This window comes from Pseudophryne corroboree, chromosome 1 (assembly GCF_028390025.1).
Source record: "Pseudophryne corroboree isolate aPseCor3 chromosome 1, aPseCor3.hap2, whole genome shotgun sequence".
NCBI lineage: Eukaryota > Metazoa > Chordata > Amphibia > Anura > Myobatrachidae > Pseudophryne > Pseudophryne corroboree.
In genome coordinates, this window is record NC_086444.1 from 81,079,669 (window position 1) to 81,103,734 (window position 24,066).

The following is a 24,066-nucleotide window of genomic DNA, read 5'->3' on the forward strand; positions in this document are numbered from 1 at the left end:
GAGAGCTGTGCATGCGCCGGCGCCGCAGTGCGCCGGCACATGCCGGGTGGCTAAAGGCCGTCGTTCCCTAGTGATCGCCTCTGCCTGTCAATCACTGGGCAGGAGGGGGCAGCACAGCGGCGTTTGGCCGCCATTTTGGGGGCTCGGTCCAGCCAATGTAGGCGTGGCCGGACTGCGGGGGGCGGGCCGCAGCAGCTGCGTGATGTCACACGCAGCTGCTGCAACCAGGGGCAGCGATGAGCAACTCCTGGCCAGCCGCAGGAGCTGTGCTAGCCAGGAGTTACTCAACAAGTACAAAAGCATCACTGCTGTGCAATGCTTTTGTACTTGTGCGGGGGGGGAAGGAAGCCGGACAGACATGCGGGACGGGCTAGCCCTGTGCTGGGCGTCCCCCCGCATGTCTGGGAACATGATCGTAGCTGTGCTAAATTTAGCACAGCTACGATCAACTCGAAATGACCCTCCCTCTTCATAATACTACGCAATTGCGGATCTGCATAATTATTTTTTTTTATTACTATACTGTCCCTAGAAATAGATGATAATGACTATTACGGCTTTCCTTGGCTGCCTTTATCCAGCGTCTCCTCTTCGCCCAGGAATATGTGAATCCTCAACACTGAACACGTTAATCCTGTGTTCATCCCTGTTTGATTATTGGGCTGTAATGAGAGATCTGTGTGATTGGTGTAAGTAGCCAGGAGATTTGGGGGGGTAATTCAGAGTTGATCATAGCAGCAAATTTGTTAGCAGTTGGGCAAAACCATGCACAGTGGGGGGAGATATAACATGTGCAGAGAGAGTTAGATTTGGGTGGGGTGTGTTCAAACTGAAATCTAAATTGCAGTGTAAAAATAAAGCAGCCAGTATTTACACTGCACAGAAACAAAATAACCCACACAAACTCTCTCTGCAAATGTTATATCTGCCCCACCTGCAGTGCACATGGGGGTCATTCCGTTTTGCACAGGTTCTAGCGAAGCTTTCAGTCGCACGGCACAACGCAAGAAGATTGACAGGAAGGGGGCGTTTCTGGGTGTCAACTGACCGTTTTCTGGGAGTGTTTGGAAAAATGCAGGCGTGCCAGGGAAAATGCAGGCTTGGCTGGGCGAACGCTGGGCGGGTGTGTGACGTCAAAAGCCAACCCACCAACGTTAGAATCAATGCACACGAAGAGTAAGTATAGGGCTGGTCTTGTTTTGCAAAAAAATGTTTTTGCAGGCGCTCTGCTGCACAAGCGTTCGCACTTCTGCAAAGCAAAAAATACACTCCCCGGTTGGCGGCGACAATGCGTTTGCACGGCTGCTAAAAACTGCTAGCGAGCGATCAACTCGGAATGACCACCATGGTTTTGCCCAACTGCTAACAAATTTGCTGCTGCAATCAACTCTAAATTACCCCCAAGGAGCAGATGTGTAATGCTGGGTAATTATCTTCCTCAGGATTATGGGCCTAATTCAGATCAGATCGCAGCAGCAAATTTGTTAGCTAATGGGCAAAACCATATGCACTGCAGGGGGGGGGGGGGCAGATATAACATGTGCAGAGAGAGATTTGGGTGGGTTATTTTTTTTCTGTGCAGGGTAAACTCTGGCTGCTTTATTTTTACACTGCAATTTAGATTTCAGTTTGAACACACCACATCCAAATCTAACTCTCTCTGTACATGTTGTATCCCCCCGCCCATGCAGTGCACATGGTTTTGCCCAATACCTAACACATTTGCTGCTGTGATCAGATCTGAATTAGGCCCTTTAGCCATTGCTTTAAAAAGGAAATAGACTGTGTGTCCCAGATATCCACAGACCATGAAACTTGGAGCCCTGTGGCCCTCTCCATCTTCTAGGGAGAGGTAACCATATAATCAGAGAGACTGCAAGAATACCTGTTAGACTTTACTTAAGGGGCACAAGACTGTCTAACATCTAACAATATGTATACTTCTATGACTCAGTGGTTAAGACATCAGGTCAATTTATGAATAATATTGAGGCTCCTCGCAGGCCATAGTTCAAATGCCTGTGCTAGATCCTCAGGATGGTTGATGAGATATGCCGTTTCTCGTCAACTAAACATGGCCGCGATATGTCGGTCTGGAACACCTACTTGCTTGGATTAAATGGTTTTTGTAAGTCCCAGGCAACCGTCAGGGGATTTGTACAGTTTCTGAATAACCATTGATAATTGATGACCAGAACCATTGGTGCATGTTGTGCTGTGTTTGCTTTCTTGGGAGAATCTGTAATTTCTAGATTGGTGTGAATTGTTGACATTACCCTGGATCTGTTAGAGCTGGAATACACAATACAGTAGGTCTGATCCAGGTCCTGCACCATCCTGCATCTCTTTTCATATAAACCCAATGTGTTAGTATTAGGGATGTTAGGGACCCATCTAATGAAGATCACCTGGACGCAGTGGATGGGCCCACATTTTTGGCCAAATTTGTGCTAAGCACTTCACTTATACTTCATGTTAATTGTAAGAGTTTAGAAGCAACTAATTCCTTTGTTGTGTCTTCTCATAGTTCTGTAAACTAATCCTTACCCCTTAATCCCGTACACCAGAGGTTCTCAAACTGTGTGCCGTGGCACCCTGGGGTGCCTCAGGACACTTGCAAGGGTGCCCTGGATTGGTAGTCCAGGACCAATTCAAATTATTTATAGTCAGTGTAATAGGCAAAACCAGCGCAAGTGACTGTCAGTTATAAAATATGTGGACAAACAGAAGCAAATCTTATCCCTCACCACACAATTTAAAAACCTAGGATGACATATATTTACTTCATTTAATACAGTATTTCTTTCTAAATTTCTCAATAAGAAACTTTTGGCCTAGGGGTGCAGTGAAAAAAATTCTGATACTCTAGGGCGCTGTGATTCCAAAAAGTTTGGAAACCACTGCTCTACACTGTGGTCCTCTCCTCGTACATAACAGGAAAGTATAGACTTAGCACCTACAGAATATGTTCCCTAGCGCCCAGGGTAAAATGTGCAGTGATAGGCCTGTGCTAAATAACAGTATGTACCCTGACGTACACATTACTTGGAATGAATTCACAGTAACATGACACCTTGTATCTTTTAATGTAAAGTGAGCCAGACAATGCAGTTTTTAGGCTGTTTCTTTTCTTTTTCAGAAAATAGTAAACTTTTTTTTTTTCAGGGCAACAAATCAAGGGGGAGATGTACTAAGCAGTGATAAAAGTGGAGAAGTGAGCCAGTGGAGAAGTTGCCCATTGCAACCAGCTGCTCTGTATACTTTTACAGTATGAAATTATGAATGTTACGCAGTGCCATTTCTTGCGGCGGGCGAGCCGTGCAACCGCACGGGGCGCCCGCCGCGGCACTTCTTGTGGTGTGTGATTCCCCCTCCTCCCTCCTCCCGAGTACCCAGCTCAGGGTGCGGAGTTTTGCGGAATGACGCGGGTGCGTCATGACGCACCCGCGTCATTCCGCAAAACTCCACCCCCGAGCTGGGTACTCAGGAGGAGGGAGGAGGCAAGGACTCAGGAGGGGGAGCCAAGGGAGCCAAGCTGCAGGGGGAGCCAAGCGCCCCGCAGACGAGGGAGAGGCTGCCGAAGAGTGGGAAGAACTGCTTCAAACGTAAGTCAGCTTCTCCCACTCTCCCCCCCCCCTGCCACCATGTGTAAAATGGGGACTCTTGCCTGCCATCGTGTATAATAGGGACACTTGCCTGCCATCATGTGTAAAATGGGGACACTTGCCTGCCATCATGTGTAAAATGAGGTCACTTGCCTGCCATTGTGTAAAATGGGGACACTTGCCTGCCATTGTGTAAAATGGGGACACTTGCCTGCCATCATGTGTAAAATGAGGACACTTGCCTGCCATTGTGTAAAATGGGGACACTTGCCTGTCGCAATGTGGAAAAGAGGGACACCTGCCTGCCGTAATGTGGAAAATGGGGACACTTGACTGCCGTAATGCGGAAAATGGGGACTCTTGCCTGCCGTATTGTGGAAAATGGGGACACTTGACTGCCGTAATGTGGAAAATGTGGACTCTTGCCTGCCGTACTGTGGAAAATGGGAACTCTTGCCTGCCGTATTGTGGAAAATGGGGACTCTGGCCTGCCGTAATGTGGAAAATGGGGACACTTGCCTGACGTATTGTGTAAAATGGGGACACTTGCCTGCCGTATTGTGTAAAATGGGGACCCTTGCCTGCCGTAATGTGAAAAATGGGGACACCTGCCATATTGTGTAAAATGGGGACACTTGCCTGCCGTATTGTGTAAAATGGGGACACTTGCCTGCCGTATTGTGTAAAATGGGGACACTTGCCTGCCGTAATGTGGAAAATGGGGACTCTTGCCTGCCATATTGTGGAAAATGGGGACTCTTGCCTGCCGTAATGTGGAAAATGGGGACACTTGCCTGCCGTATTGTGTAAAATGGGGACCCTTGCCTGCCGTAATGTGAAAAATGGGGACACCTGCCATATTGTGTAAAATGGGGACACTTGCCTGCCGTATTGTGTAAAATGGGGACACTTGCCTGCCGTATTGTGTAAAATGGGGACACTTGCCTGCCGTATTGTGGAAAATGGGGACTCTTGCCTGCCGTAATGTGGAAAATGGGGACTCTTGCCTGCCGTAATGGGGATTTAATGTATCAAGGGCATTGCGGTGTATGGCATAATATATACATTTTTTTTTTTTCCTGTGCTCGCCGTGATCTGTTGGTGCAAGGTCAAAAACTGGGGTGTAAGGTAGTCTTTTCAGATGAGACCACGCCCATTTTACAGAGACCACGCCCATTTTAATGAGGTCATGCCCCCTTTGTCGGGAGCGCGCGCGCCTACGACGCGTGCATACCTTTTTCTTTTTATATCTATGGGGGCGCATTTTTTGTTATGTCAATGGGGGGGGGGGCGCATTTTTAAATCTCGCACTGGGAGCCAAATTGGCTAGAAACAGCCCTGATATTACGTCAATGCTAATTAGTTGCTACGGGCAACTTCTCCACTGGCTCTCTTCTCCACTTTTATAACTGCTTAGTACATCTCCCCCAAAGTCTTGCCGATCATTTATTGTCTTTAACCCTCAGTGTGCATGATAACGTTATCCAGTTTATTTGGGTGACAGCCCAACTTGTAGACCCTTACTGAGACATGGTAACGTCTGACATAAAAAATAGACATAAGGCGTAATTTATGTGAAAGCACACCATGGGGGCTACATAACTGGTTCTAAGATCATAGACCTGGCAGTCATTTATAAGGCTGGTTACCTATAACCCCCCAAAGGAATCTTATTTCCAATATGATAGCAGTGTGTGTGTGCCCGTGCTGGGAAATAATGACTATATGTTTATCTGACCCATTTAATGATGCTTCCAATGACACAGTAGCTCCCAAAGATCCATTCAGCATATAGACACTCCATGTGGGACAAAACACAGAGAAAGAGTGCAGTATCATAATACATAAACATTTTATTAGTAAATTGTATTTGTAAATACATAATGTGTCTGCAAGCACCTCCCCGATGGTGGTGATGGGGTGTGCCTCCCCGATGGTGGTGGTGGGGTGTGCCTCCCCAATGGTGGTGGGGGATGTGCCTCCCCGATGGTGGTGGGGGTGTGCCTCCCCGATGGTGGTGGGAGACATGCCTCCCCGATGGTGGAGGGGAGGGTGCCTCCCTGATGGTGTTGGTTGGGGGCGCATGCCTCTGATGGTGATAGGGCATGCCTTCTCAGGTGGTGATATTAGCCGCTACGGCATGGGCGCCTCTCTTGCCCGCGGTGGTGGGGGCTGTTGCCTTGCCCGGGGGGCCGGAGGCTGTTGACTTGCCCTGGGGGCTGGTGGCTATTGTCTTGCCCGTTGTGGTGGGGGCTCCTGCCGTGCCCTGGGAGCCGGGGGCTGTTGTCTTGCCCGTGGTGGTGGGGGCTCCTGCTGTGCCCTGGGGGCCGGTGGCTGTTGTCTTGCCCGCGGTGGTGTGGGCTCTTGTCGTGCCCTGGGGGCCGGTGGCTGTTGTCTTGCCCGGGGTGGTGGTGGCTCTTGTCGTGCCCTGGGGGCCGGGGGCTCCTGCCGTGCCTTTGGGGTCGCAGGCTGTTGTCTTGCCTGTGGTGCCGAGGGCTCGTACCTCTCCAGGGATGTTTGTGGCTCATCTTTCGGCATCACCTTGATTAAATAAAGATGAAAACAGGATTTTGATACCTATCGGTAAATCCTTTTCTCCTAGTCCGTAGAGGATGCTGGGGACCACTTTATGACCATGGGGTATAGACGGTTCCGCAGGAGCCATGGACACTCCTAAGACGTTTCAATGGGTGTGAACTGGCTCCTCCCTCTATGCCCCTCCTCCAGACCTCAGTTATAGGAACTGTGCCCAGGTAGACGGACGTTTCGAGGAAAGGATTTACTTTAAACTAGTGGTGAGATACATACCAGCTCACACCTCAACCATGCCGCACAACATGGCATTCAACATAACACACGCCAACAGGCATGAACTCATTACAGCAACATGTTGAAACTAATATAACACAACTTGTGTAACTCTAATAACTAAACTGCAGGTAAAGTACGCACTGGGACGGGCGCCCAGCATCCTTTACGGACTAGGAGAAAAGGATTGACCGGTAGGTATCAAAATCCTGTATTCTCATACGTCCTAGAGGATGCTGGGGTCCACTTCATGACCATGGGGTTTATACCAAAGCTCCAATACGGGCGGGAGAGTGCGGATGACCCTGCAGCACCGATTGACCGAACTTGAGGTCTTCCTCGGCCAAGGTGTCAAACTTGTAGAATTTTGCAAATGTGTTTGACCCCGACCAAGTAGCTGCTCGGCAAAGTTGCAATGCCGAGACCCCCCGGGCAGCCGCCCAGGATGAGCCCACCTTCCTAGTGGAATGGGCCTTCACCGACGTCGGTAACGGCAATCCAGCCGTAGTATGAGCATGCTGAATCGTACTTCTGATCCAACGCGCAAAAGTCTGCTTGGCAGCAGGACACCCAATCTTGTTGGGAGCATACAGGACAAACAAAGACACTGTTTTCCGTATATTCGAGCTGTTCTAGCGACATAAATCTTCAAAGCCCTAACCACATCTAGAGAGTTTGACTCAGTGAACGTGTCAGTAACTACTGGCACCACAATAGGTTGGTTTATGTGGAAAGACGAAACCACCTTCAGAAGAAAATGTTGACGAGTCCTCAACTCTGCCCTATCTTCATGGAAGATCAGGTAAGGGCTCTTGTGAGACAAGGCTCCCAATTCAGACTCCCGCCACGCAGATGCCAATGCCAAAAGCATCACCACTTTCCAAGTGAGAAAGTTCAACTCTATCTCTTGTAGAGGCTCAAACCAATCTGATTGAAGGAACTGCAACACCACGTTAAGGTCCCATCAGAGCCGGTCATAGGCATAGGCAAACTAGGCAATTGCCTAGGGCATTTGATATGCCTAGGGGCATCAGCAGCTTCTGCTGATTAAAATTATATGCGGCATCCCTATATTCTGTGTGTTGCATTTCGTATGCAGATACAGCCACAGTCTCACACAGTATATAGGCATGCTGCATATCATTTTAATCAGCAGAAGCTGCTTGTGCATCCTAGCCACATAGCAATGCAAATAAGATGCATTTTCATAAAAAAAGGTGCCCGATCTTAGCATTGAGGCAAGATTTAAGAGGACATATCTGTATCCAAGCAGAGACAGAGGTCACAGTGTTAGTGGCAGTGTGAGTGCTGTGTGCATATAAGTGGGTTGGTTGTGCAGTAGTGTTCGGAATATGTGTAAGGAGCATTATGTATGTCATGTAAAAATGCATTAATAGTGTGCAACATATGTGTAAGGGGCACTATGTGTGTCATTATGTGTATCAGGGCATTAATAATGTGCGGCATATGTGTAACAGGGTACTACTGTATGTGTGTCATGTGTATAGGGGCACTAATGTGTAGGGGTCACTATGTGTCATTATGTGTATAAGGGCATTAATAATGTGCGGCATATGTGTAAGGGACATTATGTGTAAAAGGGCATTAATAAAGGTTGTCATAATGTGTAAGGCGCATTATGCTTATAAGGACATTAAGGTGTCTCATATGTGTAAGGGGCATTACTGTGTGGAATTATGTGTATAAATGCATTACTAATGTGTGGCATTATGTGTATAAGGTGCTCTACTATGTGGCGTTGTGTATAGAAAGGGCACTACTGTGTGGCGTAATGTATAGAAAGGGCACTACTGTGTCATCTAATGTGAATAAAGAGTAATAGGTGTGGTGTAATGTGAATAAGGAGCAATTTAGTGTGATGTAATGTAAATAAGGGGCTCTACTGTGAGGAGTGACGTTTATAAGGTAAAGTGATACTACCGTGGGATGTAATATGAATTATGGACACTATCGCATGATAAAATGTGAATAAAGTTACAGGACTGTGTGGCGTAATTGGAATTGGGGTTACTATTGTGTGGCCATGCCCCTTGCCAGCAAAAACACACCCCTTTTTGGGCTGTGCGCCAAATGTGCGAACTGTTCCTATTTAAAATATAGGGGGTGCAAACACCAAAATAAGGACTGCTATGGGTGAGGGGTGATGGTGCTGGGAAAGAGGTGCAAAGTCAGAGGCGGAACCAGCGGGGGTGCTAGAGGGCACCAGCCAAACTCTTGCCTAGGGCTTCATATTGGTTAGGGCCAGCTCTGGGTCCCATGGTGCCACTGGAGGCACAAATGGAGGCTGGATGTGCAGAACCCCTTTCACGAAGGTCTTAACCTGTGGAAGAGAGGCCAATTGTTTTCGGAAGAACACTGACAAGGCCGAAATCTGGACCTTGATTGATGCCAATCGGAGGCCCGCCTCCACACCAGCCTGCAGAAAATGGAGAAAACATCCCAACTCAAACTCTTCCATAGGAGCCTTCTTGGATTCACACCAAGACACATATTTTCTTGCGGATCCCGTCTATACCCCATGGTCTTGATGTCGTCCCCAGCATCCTCTATGGACTAGGAGAAAAGGATTTACCGGTAGGTTATCAAAATCCTATTATATTGACTCCTTTTTGACGCAGGAGAACCATCATCTCCGCCATCACCTTGGTGAATACCCTCGGCGCCGTGGAGAGACCGAAAGGTAACGTTTGGAATTGGTAATGGCAATCCTGAACCGCGAATCTCAGATAAGCCTGGTGAGGAGGATAAATGCGAACATGCAGGTAAGCATCCTTTATGTCTACAGACACCATGTAGTCCCCCTCCTCCAGACTGGAAATCACTGCCCTCAGTGATTCCATATTGAACTTGAATCATTTCAAGTAGAGATTCAGATTTTTTTAGGTTTAGGATCGGTCTGACCGAGCCGTCCGACTTCGGAACTACAAAAAGGCTTGAATAAAACCCTTCTCCTTGTTGTGACAAAGGTACCAGGACTATGACCTGATCCTGACATAATTTTTGGATTGCCGCTGTTACTGCTTCCCTTTCCGGAAGAGAAGCTGGCAAGGTCGATTTGAAAAATCGGCATGGGGGAACATCTTGAAACTCCAGCTTGTATCCCTGGGACACTATTTGCAACACCCAGGGATCCAGGCCAGATGGAATCCAACCTTGACTGAACAGTTTGAGACGTGCCCCCGCCCGAGTGGCCTCCCGCAAAGGAGCCCCAGCATCATGCTGAAGATTTGGCAGAAGTGGGGGTAGACTTCTGCTCCTGGGAACCTGAAGTTGCTGTGGACTTCTTTCCCTTTCCCCTTCCCCTTCCTGCAAAGAAGGGGGAACCTCTTGCTTTTTTGTATTTATTGGGCCGAATGGACTGCATGTGTGGGTGATGTCTTTTTTGCTGGTGCAGGTGCAGAGGGCAAAAATGTCAACTTACCTGCGGTAGCCGCTGAGACTAACGCATCCAGTCCATCGCCAAATAAGGCCTCACCTTTATATGGGAGAACCTCCATATTTCTTTTGGAATCTACATCCGCGTTCCATTGGCGAATCCACAATGCCCGCCGAGCCGATACTGGTAGCGGCTTGTGAACTCAAGAGTCCAATATCTTTCATCGCTTCTAGCATGTATGCGGCAGCGTCTTTGATATTCCCTATCTTAAGGAGTATCTCATCTTTATCAATCGTGTCAATTTCTGATGACACGCTTTCTGACCATTTTTCAATAGCGCGACTCACCCACGCGCAAGCAATAGTGGGCCTGAGCAGTGTACCATTGGCAACATAAATGGATTTCAATATAGTTTCCATCTTTCGGTCTGCCGGCTCTTTTAGTGAAGCCGTGCCAGGTGCAGGGAGAATTACCTTCTTTGTCCACCTGGACAGTGCACTGTCTAACACAGGGGGTGTCTCCCATTTTTTCCTGTCCTCCACCGGGAAAGGATAAGCTATCTGAATACTCTTGGGAATACGAAAATTCTTTTCGGGATTCACCCACATCCCTTCAAAGAGAGTATTAAGATCGTGGGAAGGAGGGAAGGTGACCTTGGATTTCTTTTCTTTATAGAAATAAGCCTTCTCCTGAGGTACAGGGGTGGCTTCCGTGACTTCCAGCACTTCTCTTATAGCTACAATCATATATTGTATATTTTTTGCCAATTTATGATCTATTTCTCTGGAGTCACTATCGTCGACACAAGAATCAGTGTCCGTGTAGGTATCAGTATTCACAATATTCGCAAATGGTCTCTTATGTGACCCAGAGGGGTCGCCTGCGGATGGAAGAACAGAGCCCTGAAAAATCACATCTTCCACAGATTTTCTCCAGCACTCAGCATGAGATTCAAATTTATCTAATCTCCTATTGATATGATGCATACTATCACGTATTTCTTTCACCCATGCAGGCTCTTGGTGTGCCGGAAGCGCCACCACATTACAACTCTGTGTCCCTAAAATGCCTTCCTCCCTGCCTCAGACATGTCACACACATGTACAACACACTCTCACAGACACACTGGGACTTATAGGGGACAGACCCACAGTAAAATCTGTCAGAGGGACACAGTTTAGGAGCAGCCAGTTCACAACCCAGCGCCAAAGAAAAAATCCCTGTGCCGCGTACTTTGTACACAGAGACAAAATCCCTGTGTCGCGTACTCCGTACACAGAAACCTTTAAGCGCTATTATATTATGAACAATATGATTTAGCACACAGGCCCCCCCCTTTTTTCACCCTGATACTTGTTCAGAAGTGGAGGAGGACCGGCGTCTTCTCTGCAGTCTTTGAATGAGAGAAAATGGTGCTGAACAGTGTGCTGGCTGCCTGAGGAGGAAGCTCCGCCCTCGCAATGACGCGTTTCTCCTCAGAGATTTTTCACATAATATTTATACTGGCGGGGGTAGGGCTGTGCCTTGGCATCTTATGCCCCCTTTTATCCAGTTTACAAGGTTATTTGCTGCCCAGGCCCCCCCCCCCCCAGCGCCCTGCACCCTGCAGTGCCTGTGTATGTGTGGGCAGCAATGGCGCGCTGCGCTCCCGGCAGCCACGAGGTACCTCAGCCGTCACTTTACTTGATTGAAGATCTGTCTTCTTACACTCACCTGTCGGCTCTGTGAGGGGGGTGACGGCGTGCTGTGGGAGTGAGCATCTAGACACGGCTAGCGTTCAGTTCCCTTCAGGAGCTAATGGTGTCCTGTCAGCCAGAAGCAGAGCCATGAAACTCTTCAGGAAGTTGGTTCCTACTTCTGCCCCCTCAGTCCCACGAAGCAGGGAGACTGTTGCCAGCAGTTCTCCCTGAAAATAAAAAACCTAACATAAGTCTTTTCAGAGAAACTCAGTAGAGCTCCTCAGAGTGCATCCTGTCTGCCTGGGCACATTTCTAAAAACTGAGGTCTGGAGGAGGGGCATAGAGGGAGGAGCCAGTTCACACCCATTGAAAAGTCTTGAGTGCCCATGGCTCCTGTGGAACCATCTATACCCCATGGTCATGAAGTGGACCCCAGCATCCTCTAGGACGTATGAGAAATAGAAATTCAGTGCAAGGTGGTCGCGATATTGGCACTGTTAGATGTGATTATACCACCTGAATGTATTAAAGAGCACTCTCATGGAGGCATTCGTGTACATGAGGTGGGCTACAGGCATACACGGGTACATGAGGTGGGCTACAGGCATACATGGGTACATGAGGTGAGGATTTCATAGATTAACAGGGATGTTAAACGTGCGGCTCTCCGACTGTTGTGGGGCTGCACATCCCAGAATGCCCTGCTTTAGCATTCCCTAATAGCAGCACTGTGAGCGCCGGCATCCCGATACACACCCTCCTATTTGCATAGTTATGGACAGTGGAAACAAACCAATTACACCCACCTGCAAGTCTAATATCACTTGTCCCACTCATAAAGCACCCCATTATACCCATTCCTTCTACCCCAATTTCCATAATTTTTGTACTTTATTATTGGCCAATTAAAAACTTGTAAGCAGTGCCGTAACTAGACATTTAAGCGCTGTGTGCAAGAAATAGCATCGGCGCCCCCCCCGCCCCATCAATCACACACCGCTAGTTACGGGCATCAAAAAATAGGGGTGTGGCTTCATGGAGCATCTATTAGTTACATAACACCGTACAGTAGCACCCTTTACTCACACTACACCGCACAGTAGCGTCTGTTACTCACATCACTCTGCACGATAGCGTCCATTAGTCACATTACACCACATGGTAGCGTCCATTAGTCACATTACACCACACGGTGGTGCCCATTAGTCACATTACACCACACGGTAGCGTCCATTAGTCACATTACACCACATGGTAGCGTCCATTATTTACATTACACCACACGGTGGCGCCCATTAGTCACATTACACCACACGGTAGCATCCATTAGTCACGTTACGCAGCATGGTAGTGTCCATTAGTCACATTACACAACACGGTGGCGCCCATTAGTCACATTACAGCACACGGTGGCGTCCATTAGTCACATTACACCACACGGTGGCGCCCATTAGTCACATTACACCACACGGTGGCGTCCATTAGTCACATTACGCAACATGGTAGTGTCCATTAGTCGCAATACACAGTGCGATAGCTTTGGTCAATCACATTACACAGCGCGGTAGCGTCCATCAGTCACATTACACAGCACGGCAGCGTCTGTCGGGCACATTACACAGCACGGTAGCCGGGTTGCGTCCATTGGCCACATTATACAGCATGGTAGCGTCCATCGGCCACATTATACAGCATGGCAGCATCAGTCAGTCACATTACACAGCACGGTAGCGTCAGTCAGTCACATTACACAGCACGGTAGTGTCCATCAGTCACATTACACAGCATGGCAGTGTCCGATAGTCACAGACAGTAGTACTTATATATATAACGAGACCTGCCCAGGAGGGAAGAGACGGCACAGACGGATGCAGAGCGAGAGATTTCCCTAATTGCAGCACTCCAGATGGGGGGATTAGACGGAGCCGTTCCGGACTGCGTGCAAAAAAAACTTTCTCTATAGAGGTACCAGACTAGGTCAATGATCGCCTCATAGGAGCAGCATTCTTAAAAGGAGTGAGTCATTACCTTCCTTTTATTATTTTATTATTCTTTTAGCCACTGGGGTGTGATTCTGATTATCTATATTAGAAATCACAAGAAATATAGTGGTTTATAGAAACACTATAGGCACAGAGCACTTTATATATAAAAAACATTTTTTTTTGGCACAATTATGGCACGAGTCACTTTATAACAGTAAGAGCATTCTTGCTGACACATCTTCCCTCTCTGCCTATGTAAATTGTGGTTCAACACCCCGCTGAGGGCGTTTACACATGGAGTAAGAAGACAAGGGGAGATGACCAATTAAAGATACCACTACAGGCACAATTTGATCATACTTCCGGTACGCATATAAATATAATTTTGGTTATACACAGATGGAAGTTTCCATACCCAAGCACTGAAGGCGCAGAGACTTTATTCCTATTTGAATATATATATATATATATAGTGTCAAAGTCGAAAAATATCATGATGCATATGCCTTGTACTAACCCCTCATGCACACGCGCGCTGCTCGTGCACCCACTCCCACGTGCGTACACATCCCCGCAGGTTGCGTAAGGGACGCACCAGCGTCTCGTGCGCATAAGATGTGTATTTACGGCGGAGTTTGTGAGCGTCTAGCGTGCGACTCGATCGTAGCATATTTAACCCATATAGTGTGTTTTATAGCTAATATTCCCCTAGACAATGTCAGCGAGTATGTTTAGTTTAAACGGTTCCTGGACAGAGAGATTCCTCTTTGCATGATAGGAAGGGTCAGATAAAGGTTGAAAGGTGGTGTCTAGTATCCAGCTGTAGGATATTTTAAGGGTAACATTTCGGTGTTGGTTAGGAAAGGATCGCTCGCTCCTGCGTATAGTTATGTGCAAAAGTAGTTTATGAACATATATTGTACTTGCTGTAAATTACACATGCGGCGGGAATCCTGAGGATACCTCCCACCAGAGCAGTTGGAGAAAGACACAGCCCACCTGTTCAAATCCACCTATGACCTTTGCTATAATGTGGAGACACATTCCTGTGTCCAATGAACAATGAGATTATAGGGACCATTGTATTGTGAATGTATGTTGTGTATATAAAGACCACCATTGCCTGGCCAGACACTCACTCTCTCTGAAGGCTTTCTCTCTGAATGCTGAGGGCTGGATCCAGGATGCGCTTGCGAATCATCCCCACGTATGTATATTTCTCTGTAGCCATTTTGTTATCCATTCTGTTCGCCATTCGTTTCAATTTGTTCACTCTTGTTTGTTATTGTTCATATTATTCTCTGTTATTGTGTTAGATTTTGATGTTAGTTTGTAGTGTATAACTTGTATTGTATTTTTCCCCTTTTCTCTAAACCATCCACGGCAGTGTTAGAACAGCTGTGGTTTTTAAATCCAAACCAGGTCTTGTGTTTTCACTTCTCCACAAAGGGCTTTTTTTAGCGTCTCAATCGCTCAAACAGCATACACATAGTTATGGTTTTTAAGCATTACATCGTTGTAGTATTTGACTACTAAGGTTTAGAGTATAAGCATATTCTTACTGTGTGTTATTAATAAGGTTTACTGTGTATCATTCTGTGAGCGTCTGCGCCGCTCGTGTCTCACTCTCACGGCGCAGCGTCCGCTACGCCAATAGCGTAGCAGTACAGTACTCGGTATGCCTATAGCGTGCTTGGTACGAAGCGTGAAACCGTGAGTGTATGCATCGCTCGTGCGTCGCGCCCACGGCTTAGCGTCTGTTACGCTAAGTGCGTACCCCTACGGTACTCAGTACGCAAATAGCGTACTTAGTCCGTAATAGTAAATAGCTTATGTTTAAAGGTAATATTTGACATTATCAATTGAGGGCTCGTCCGGTCCTCCTCATATCCGCAGCCTAGCAGGACAAGGCAGACTTTTATCTATCAGCAAAGGGCGGGAAGGTAGTATCCCTTGTTAGCCGTTTGGTGGTCAGGGATACAGTAGTGCTGATTAGATAAGCGTCTGCTCCGCTTGGTTTGCAGGGATGCTGGTGGGATCCAGATCCGAAAGGTAAGAACGTAAAGCTATTGTTTTTTTTTTAAATCTGTGAAATTTCTGTTTGGTGCAAATTGCGCACGCAACACACGCACACACCTCTATTTTATTTGTGTACTCTGCATATCTATTCGCTTGTTGCCATTAGCATTGATTATTAGATACATTTTGACCCGTGCTGAGAAATTTTTGTTGCTATTTAGTTAAAAAAAAAATATAAAGTAATATTTAAGGGAGTACATGTAAAACACACACGCAGCCTGGCCCAGTTATAAAGGCTTATACAGGAGATACTGTGTGGTGTGGGTAAGCGATTATAGTTGAATATCGTTTACATTTATAGAAGTGTGTTATTTGTATTACTGCGGACGCATCCGGCCTTTGTACACGTGTCCTGGACAGCTTGCGGGACTGCATACGCAACACAAAAGCTTACGCACGTGGCGTGTTTACGCAACGTGCGTACAGATGCGCCCACTAAATACAAATCACACAATAGCACTATTTTAGTTTAGGCGAGACGGTAGCCACGCGATAATAGCACAAATTGATCAGTATCCAATATTTAGTTAAAAAACACCTTTTTTCTGTATTACCTTTGGGGAAAGCTATCAGTTAACAAGAAATGATTTTTCTGATCAGAAAACTATAGAATGATAGTGTAGGCTGGAAAAGGTATGAGTGTATTGAACCCCGCTTGGTGGGCTTGATGGTCTTGGTGATCTTGGTGAAGCTTGGTGAAGCACGGTCTAGGTGAAAACGTGCGAGCACGGTCCAGATGTACACGTGCGACGGAGTGTGATAAAAGTTTTCGTGGTATTACGCTCCGGCTGTTGTGGAGCACAGACGGAAGAGACTCCAATGATCCTACCATTTATAGATAACAAGTGTCTATAAGTGGTACGATTGGACCGCACGGTTGTATGTGTAAACAATTGACGCAACATGATATGAGGTTGCATATTCGTGCGTAAATCTTATCCTCATACGCGTTGTAGTGAGCACATGCAATCGTGATTTGTGTAAAATAAAGGTAGGGCCTGCAACGGCTACACGAGTCTGCTAGAAGGCGGACCGGGGATACCCGGATCAGAAGAAGTTCAGTGGAAGAGCTTTAAGGATTTCCACCGTAGACTACTGTGTTTGGTGCATTTTAGGAAGTTTTTCTGTGTTAAAAAGGTCCACAATGGAAGCCAAGTGCACAACACAGGGACGTTTAGCAGTCAGGGTTCAGACTGCAGAGCCCAGACCCCGGGGGTCAGCTCGGTTAGTAATGTGGGGGAAGTATGGTCCCCACACTGAGACCTTTTGTGATGAATGGACACGAATGACTGTGGGGGATAAAGCACCATTTCTTGGGATAGGTAGTTTTGACTCAGAGGTATTGCATAATCTAAGGCTTAGGATCTGTCTCATAAAATCCCAAAAACAGAGGATCAGACACACAAACTGTTTACATTTATGGCAACGAGAGAGTGATATACAGAGGGAATTAGCTTACACAGTTGGTTCTAACCCTAGCAGGAAACTGATGGCAACCGGAGAGACAATGGCTACAGAGAATGGCATACTTTGATATGATAATAGTGCACTTAATAAATGTATTAATGACAATAAGAGTAAACGTAATAAATGTGTTAATGATGATAGGAGTAAAACTGATAAATGTACAAATTCTAACCCGTGCAAGTTGCACCCCATGCTAAACTTCCCTCAGGATTACAAGCAAGAAAGTGAGCCCAGCACGATGTCAGCATTTTTTTCAGCAGCCACCATAGAAGACACCCAGGTGGGCACGGCCCAATCGGTAAAGGCAGTAGTAAAGCCCCCTAACGGAGGGTCAGGTGAGGTCGTGTCCACAGGTAAGTACGGTATTGTACATTATGCACAGACAATTGCAGTGCACCTCACATTGTAGAGTCAACACAAGATGGTGTAGTTGAACTTAATCCTGTCAGGGTGATTGCAGTCCCAAATGGAAAGACTGACGCTCAGTGAGTCACTCCCGTCAGAGACATTGCCATGCATTGTCCCTGGTCCCGGACAGAATTGAGGACAATTATGTCTGAATTTCCCGATCCCAGGAGAGATCTAGCCGCATGCCAAAGGTTCATTAAAGAACTAGGTAACGCCGCCGAACCCACTAACAAAGATTGGCGGACAGTACTGCGGGCATGTTTGCCCTCTACTATTGACCTTTTGAAATTCATTTCTGATTGTAAGTTAGACGCAGAAGTACCTCTCACTGAAGAGTACAATCAGGACAATGTAAAACGGATCAACCTGCAATTAGGAGTATATTTCCCAACTGTTGTCAAGTGGAACAAAATTTTCTCCATTAGACAAAAAGAAGGTGAAACTGCTTCTGATTATTTTCATCGAGCATTAGAGGAAATGGCTAGATACACTGGGATCGGGGACATTGAGGAAAGTGTACATCATAGAGAGGTAGCAGTGTCCATATTAATGGAAGGTTTAAAAGAAGTGTTGAGAACAAGGGTACAGACCACTCAACCTAACTGGAGAGGTATCTCGGTGGCTGCATTAAGGGAGTCCGCTATCGAGCATGACCGTAATATCCAAAGAACCAGGAAAGCACAGGGAGAGCGGTTGATGGTGATGAGCATCCAAGCACTAGAAGAGGCATCAAATCGACCAAAACCCCCAGCCCCTGGCACATGGAGGAAGCCAAGGGTTTGTTATCTGTGTAAAATGGAAGGGCATTATGCCAACAACTGTAACAGCACACATAAAGTCAGACCTCCTAGACAAGAACACGAGCAAAGTTATGACACACTGTATGACACACATAATTGTAATCAGGGATCATATAGGAAAAATTTTGGGCCGCACCTATAGTCTGCAGCCAGTGAAGTTGATTGTTAGCCTTGATAGTAAGCCTGAGGTTACAGTCGGTGTAATTGGTAGGTCATTCCTTGTAGACACAAGGGCGGCCAGGTAAACTCTGTGATTTATCTTTAAATGTTTCCTCTTCATCTCTGACGTTCACCAGCAGAACTACAGCTCAAACGTCACATATCTACTTGGTCTTTTCAGAGGTCTGCCCAACCCCAGTATATCTTACCAGCATCATTGTGCCTGGCCACGCACAGAGGGTGGAAATACTGGTGGGGGAGACTGTGCAGAGATACCGATGGACATGTTGGTGTGACAGCCTGATGGTGAACGGAAATCTGACAATTTTTCTCTGTTTCTATTATTCTCTCTCTTTTTGTTCTTTCATGTTTTACGGATAGTATGTCATACAACAGTTAAACAAATGGTAATGCAAGATTTATGCTCCTTACAGAAAGATCGCTGATTCGGAAAGAATATAGTATCACTGGAGTGTTCGTTTTGGGAAGACTGAGAGGCAGCACTGTTGAGACGGCATCTGAGCAAGAAGAACAACAAGACTAGGGACGAATTATCGTAACAATTTTCTTTCCCTCCTAAGTATTTTCTTTTCCCCCATTACCACTCTTTCTTTCTCCTCCTGCAAGATGGACTTGCCCCAAGAGACTGCATTCCGTGTTTTCCTGTTGACCCTGTTGTTGACCAGAGCAGTCTGTTTCGGTGAGAGTACCAGAGAGGTCGAGAAAGGATCTGGAATGGGTTCTGATGACAAGGATGGATTCGTAGAATTCCAAGAGCAACACAATCACCGAGCAAAGGCGAGTATCAGAAAACGATCTGGTAGTCATGACACTAAGAGACATTGAGAAGGATTGTTAGCTGAAGAGAATTGTATCTGTAGGAATTGTGAAAACATAGTTGAGGACGGGTGCATCCAGAGATGTCAGTCCAGCCTTAATATCAACATGGACCGACATCCATTGAGTGACTATCACTCATTAGTGGGTAAGGTTTTAAACCAAACGGAATGCTGGGTGTGCTCACAAGTACCTCAAGGTCAGAGCAAGTCAGGACTAGTGCCATACGCTTTAACGATAGATGAGGTACTTGAATTAAGGGGTGGGAGACTGGTGGACAAGAAATTTAATATTTCTAGGCCTCCTTGTTTGAAGCTCCACCAATATCATGTGGATAGGTCCTTAGTATGTTTTAACATTTCCAATCCCCGAAAGCCGGGAAATTGGGAAGTGACATGGAACAACCAAACCATGGCATTCTCACACAGAGCCGATAGAATGCCCATAGACTCAGAGCTTATACGCCAAATAGCCAACGGTGGGAGATATTTTCAGTATAGGTACACTCTAGGAAGTAGGACCATGCGAGTTGGAGAAGTATCACCAGGATACTGTGCGCATATCATACAGCCTGATACGTGTACTAGACAAATGAGAGAGTTAGGGATAGGATTTTTCACCTGGAAGGTTTGTAATATGGTGATGTCATATTCTGTCCCATATGTCCTCCCCGATGATGCATATTTCATATGTGGGAGGAAGGCGTATAAGTGGCTTGCCCAAACTCAGAGGGATTGTGTTACATTGGAAGAGTGTTGCCAGAAGTAATGACCATTACCCATGATAAAATGAAAGACGTTCACCGCAATGCTCAAGCTCCTTACACTCACACCCATTACGAACACATTGTAAAGAGACACCTTATAGATAGGACAGAGCATGCAGCCTCTGATTTGATCCACGAATCCACCAGGATTCAACTCCTACTCGCGCTAGATATCACCCGTACCGCCAGAGGAGTTATAAATTTTAGGTATATAACTGCGCTAGCGAACCTGATAGACAATATCACCGAGATGTATGATGACACCTTCAGGTATACTGGGAGAGAATTGCAAGCTTACAAAACGGAACTGATCCAGCACAGGATGGTTCTAAATTACATCACAGCGGTGACAGGCGGGTATTGTGTCACCCTAGCAACTCAGTATGGTGTGAAGTGCTGTACATATATCACAAACAGTACTGATGACCCAACCGAGGTCATAGATCAAAAGATGGTTGATATCTTGCAATTGAAGTGGGAGTTCCGAAGGAGACACAACCTTACCCTTACTGCTGTGAGTAATGAACTGACCGGCTGGGTATCATGGTTGAACCCACGCAATTGGTTCTCAGGTTTAGGAGAATGGGCTCAAAATGTTATCGTTAATGTAGGGAAATTTCTCTTATGTATCCTAGGAGTTGTCATAATGATTGGATTGATATTCAGATGTGTTCGGATTTTAATGAATTGCAAGCGCAGTACCAAATTGATGAGTTTAAGGAGTGAGGGCATTGTTACAACAACTGGTTTGATTTATGACCCATCAATCGAGACAATGTTGTGATAAAATGTGATTCCACGGTCCGTTTCTTTCACCCGTTTCTCCTTTGTTTTTCTCCAAGGTAAAAAGACATCCACTCGGAAGAAGATTTTGATGACCCTTTATACAGACCATTGATGAACTTTTTCACAGACATTTGATGAACTTTTAGAGACTTTAACTTTCTATGGACACTTGAAAAACTTTGCCACTCACAGCAAAGATACAGCAACCCGGACAAGACATCAACAAGATATCAACAAGACATCCAAGGACAATCACATACAATATCATATGAATGCATTTATAACGCATGTTTCTTATCTTCATCTCTACGATCTTCAGGTAGTGACACACATAGTCGACAGGTAATATAGGCACATATATTAGCACTCACATATTTTCCCCCATCATGTATCATCAACTAATGTGCACCCCATTTGTTGGAACTAAAAGCCGAAAAGAGCTCGGTAGAGTTTGTTAGCCCACTTACAGACCCTTAATACGGGATAAGAAGGATTCAATGTATACTTCGCAATACCTCGAAGCTTATTTTAGAACATGTACGGCACGATGATACATGACCCCTCAGACATGAATTTCATACATACATGCTTTTACTATCCCACTAGGTCTTACATTTCCCACCTTCTCCTCTCTACACCCAATCATATATAGGTATTTCACGGTATTATATATTTTCCTGCTTAGTTGTTTAGATAAGTGGCAGTTATTGTTGACTGCCAAAGGGTGGACTGTCAAAGTCGAAAAATATCATGATGCATATGCCTTGTACTAACCCCTCATGCACACGCACGCTGCTCCTGCACCCACTCCCCCATGCGTACACATACCCGCAGGTTGCGTAAGGGACGCACCAGCGTCTCGTGCGCATAAGATGTGTATTTACGGCGGAGTTTGTGAACGTCTAGCGTGCGACTCGATCGTAGCATATTTAACCCATATAGTGTGTTTTATAGCTAATATTCCCCTAGACAATGTCAGCGAGTATGTTTAGTTTAAACGGTTCCTGGACAGAGAGATTCCTCTTTGCATGATAGGAAGGGTCAGATAAAGATTGAAAGGTGGTGTCTAGTATCCAGCTTTAGGATATTTTAAGGGTAACATTTCGGTGTTGGTTAGGAAAGGATCGCTCGCTCCTGCGTATAGTTATGTGCAAAAGTAGTTTATGAACATATATTGTATTTGCTGTAAATTACACGTGGCGGGAATACTGAGGATACCTCCCACCAGAGCAGTTGGAGAAAGACACAGCCCACCTGTTCAAATCCACCTATGACCTTTGCTATAATGTGGAGACACATTCCTGTGTCCAATGAACAATGAGATTATAGGGACCATTGTATTGTGAATGAATGTTGTGTATATAAAGACCACCATTGCCTGGCCAGACACTCACTCTCTCTGAAGGCTTTCTCTCTGAATGCTGAGGGCTGGATCCAGGACACGCTTGCGAATCATCCCCACGTATGTATATTTCTCTGTAGCCATTTTGTTATCCATTCTGTTCGCCATTCGTTTCAATTTGTTCACTCTTGTTTGTTATTGTTCATATTATTCTCTGTTATTGTGTTAGATTTTGATGTTAGTTTGTAGTGTATAACTTGTATTGTATTTTTCCCCTTTTCTCTAAACCATCCACGGCGGTGTTAGAACCACTGTGGTTTTTAAATCCAAACCAGGTCTTGTGTTTTCACTTCTCCACAAAGGGCTTTTCTTAGCGTCTCAATCGCTCAAACAGCATACACATAGTTAAGGTTTTTAAGCGTTACATCGTTGTAGTATTTGACTACTAAGGTTTAGAGTATAAGCATATTCTTACTGTGTGTTATTAAGAAGGTTTACTGTGTATCATTCTGTGAGCGTCTGCGCCGCTCGTGTCTCACTCTCACGGCGCAGCATCCGCTACGCCAATAGTGTAGCAGTACAGTACTCGGTACGCCTATAGCGTGCTTGGTACGAAGCGTGAAACCGTGAGCGTACGCATCGGTCTTGCGTTGCGCCCACGGCTTAGCGTCTGTTACGCTAAGTGTGTACCCCTACGGTACTCAGTTCGCAAATAGCGTACTTAGTCTGTAATAGTAAATAGCTTATGTTTAAAGGTAATATTTGACATTATCAATAGACACACATACAAACACAGATTAATGTATGTGCAGTTTTTGGAGGGTTTTTTTTTATTTTATTTTTACAAATCTTTACACTGTATTTTACACAGTGATTTGTTTTTAAAATCGCTGAGATACAGTCCAGGATGAGCAACCACAAGGCCAGTCTATCTTAATCTTGTTTAGTTTACTGCCCAAAACATTAATATACACATACTGGTGTACAGTACCTACATGTCATGGAGTCTGCGGAGGGAGGGAGAGGAGAGAGAAACTTACTTCACTCGTGTGAAGGCAGCAGCAGCAGCCGTCTAGGAGTAATCTCCAGAACTCGGGGAAGTGTGTGCACACACAGTGCTGAGAAGAGCAGGAGGAGGGGGGCAGACTGAGCAGAGGGGGAATGATCGTGGGGAGAGAGTCTACATTCACAGACAGCGCGCCGCTGCCTGCTATGACTGTAATGTAATGTATATTAGCAGGAAGGTGCCGGACACAGCACTACTAATATTACACTACACTACAGCAGGCATCGCTGCAGCTGGTGGGGAGCAATCAGTGTGTGCGGATGGGGCACCCACAGCCTGACTGCGCTGTGTGCAATGCCCCCTTTGCACACACCTAGTTACGGCACTGCTTATAAGTGCCTAATTAGTCATTCAGGGGGTGTCCCAGGGGTACTGAACCAAATCCCGACATTATTAATATAATAGGGATTTTTCCTACATTTATCACATGCTCAGAGGTGGTGAATTGAAATTCGTCGTAAAATTACTGCAAATCCGTTTTCGCAGACAATGTTTTATAGGCACATTTCGCAATTCATGGTAAATTAGCATTTTTTTTTATCAGGGTCCACAGTTGTCAGAACCTCCCAATCTGAAATCCACAAGGGTCGCCCTTTGTCCAGATGGGACGTCTGTAGCCACTAGGCTAATGACCGACTCACTTCCATATTTCAGGTGTCGACCAATAGTGGTTGACCTGACTGTCGACCTAGTTATCATATCAGAGATTTTGGTGCCAGATCCGCAGTCGCTACCTTATATCCCAAGGTAGATACTGTGGATTTCAGAGAAACAGGGTTATCTAGGTAAGTCTACCATAACTTTTGCTTTTTAGCACAAAAACGGCTTTTCGGGGTTAATTGATTTCAGACCTATGTCAAGAAATTTTTTCGCCCAAAAAAA

General features: G+C 45.9%; 1 protein-coding gene and 1 long non-coding RNA gene across 2 annotated transcripts in view; both read right to left on the reverse strand.

Moving 5' to 3' along the window:
- Window positions 1-24,066, reverse strand: part of NADK2 (NAD kinase 2, mitochondrial) — a 298,406-nt gene that overhangs the window by 263,187 nt on the left and 11,153 nt on the right. The gene's annotated exons all lie outside the window — the stretch shown is intronic.
- Window positions 5,441-23,241, reverse strand: LOC135056183 (uncharacterized). Its single transcript, XR_010243915.1, has 2 exons — window positions 23,159-23,241; window positions 5,441-6,146 (listed from the first exon to the last, which is right to left on the reverse strand). It is a non-coding gene; the product is annotated as an uncharacterized LOC135056183 (long non-coding RNA).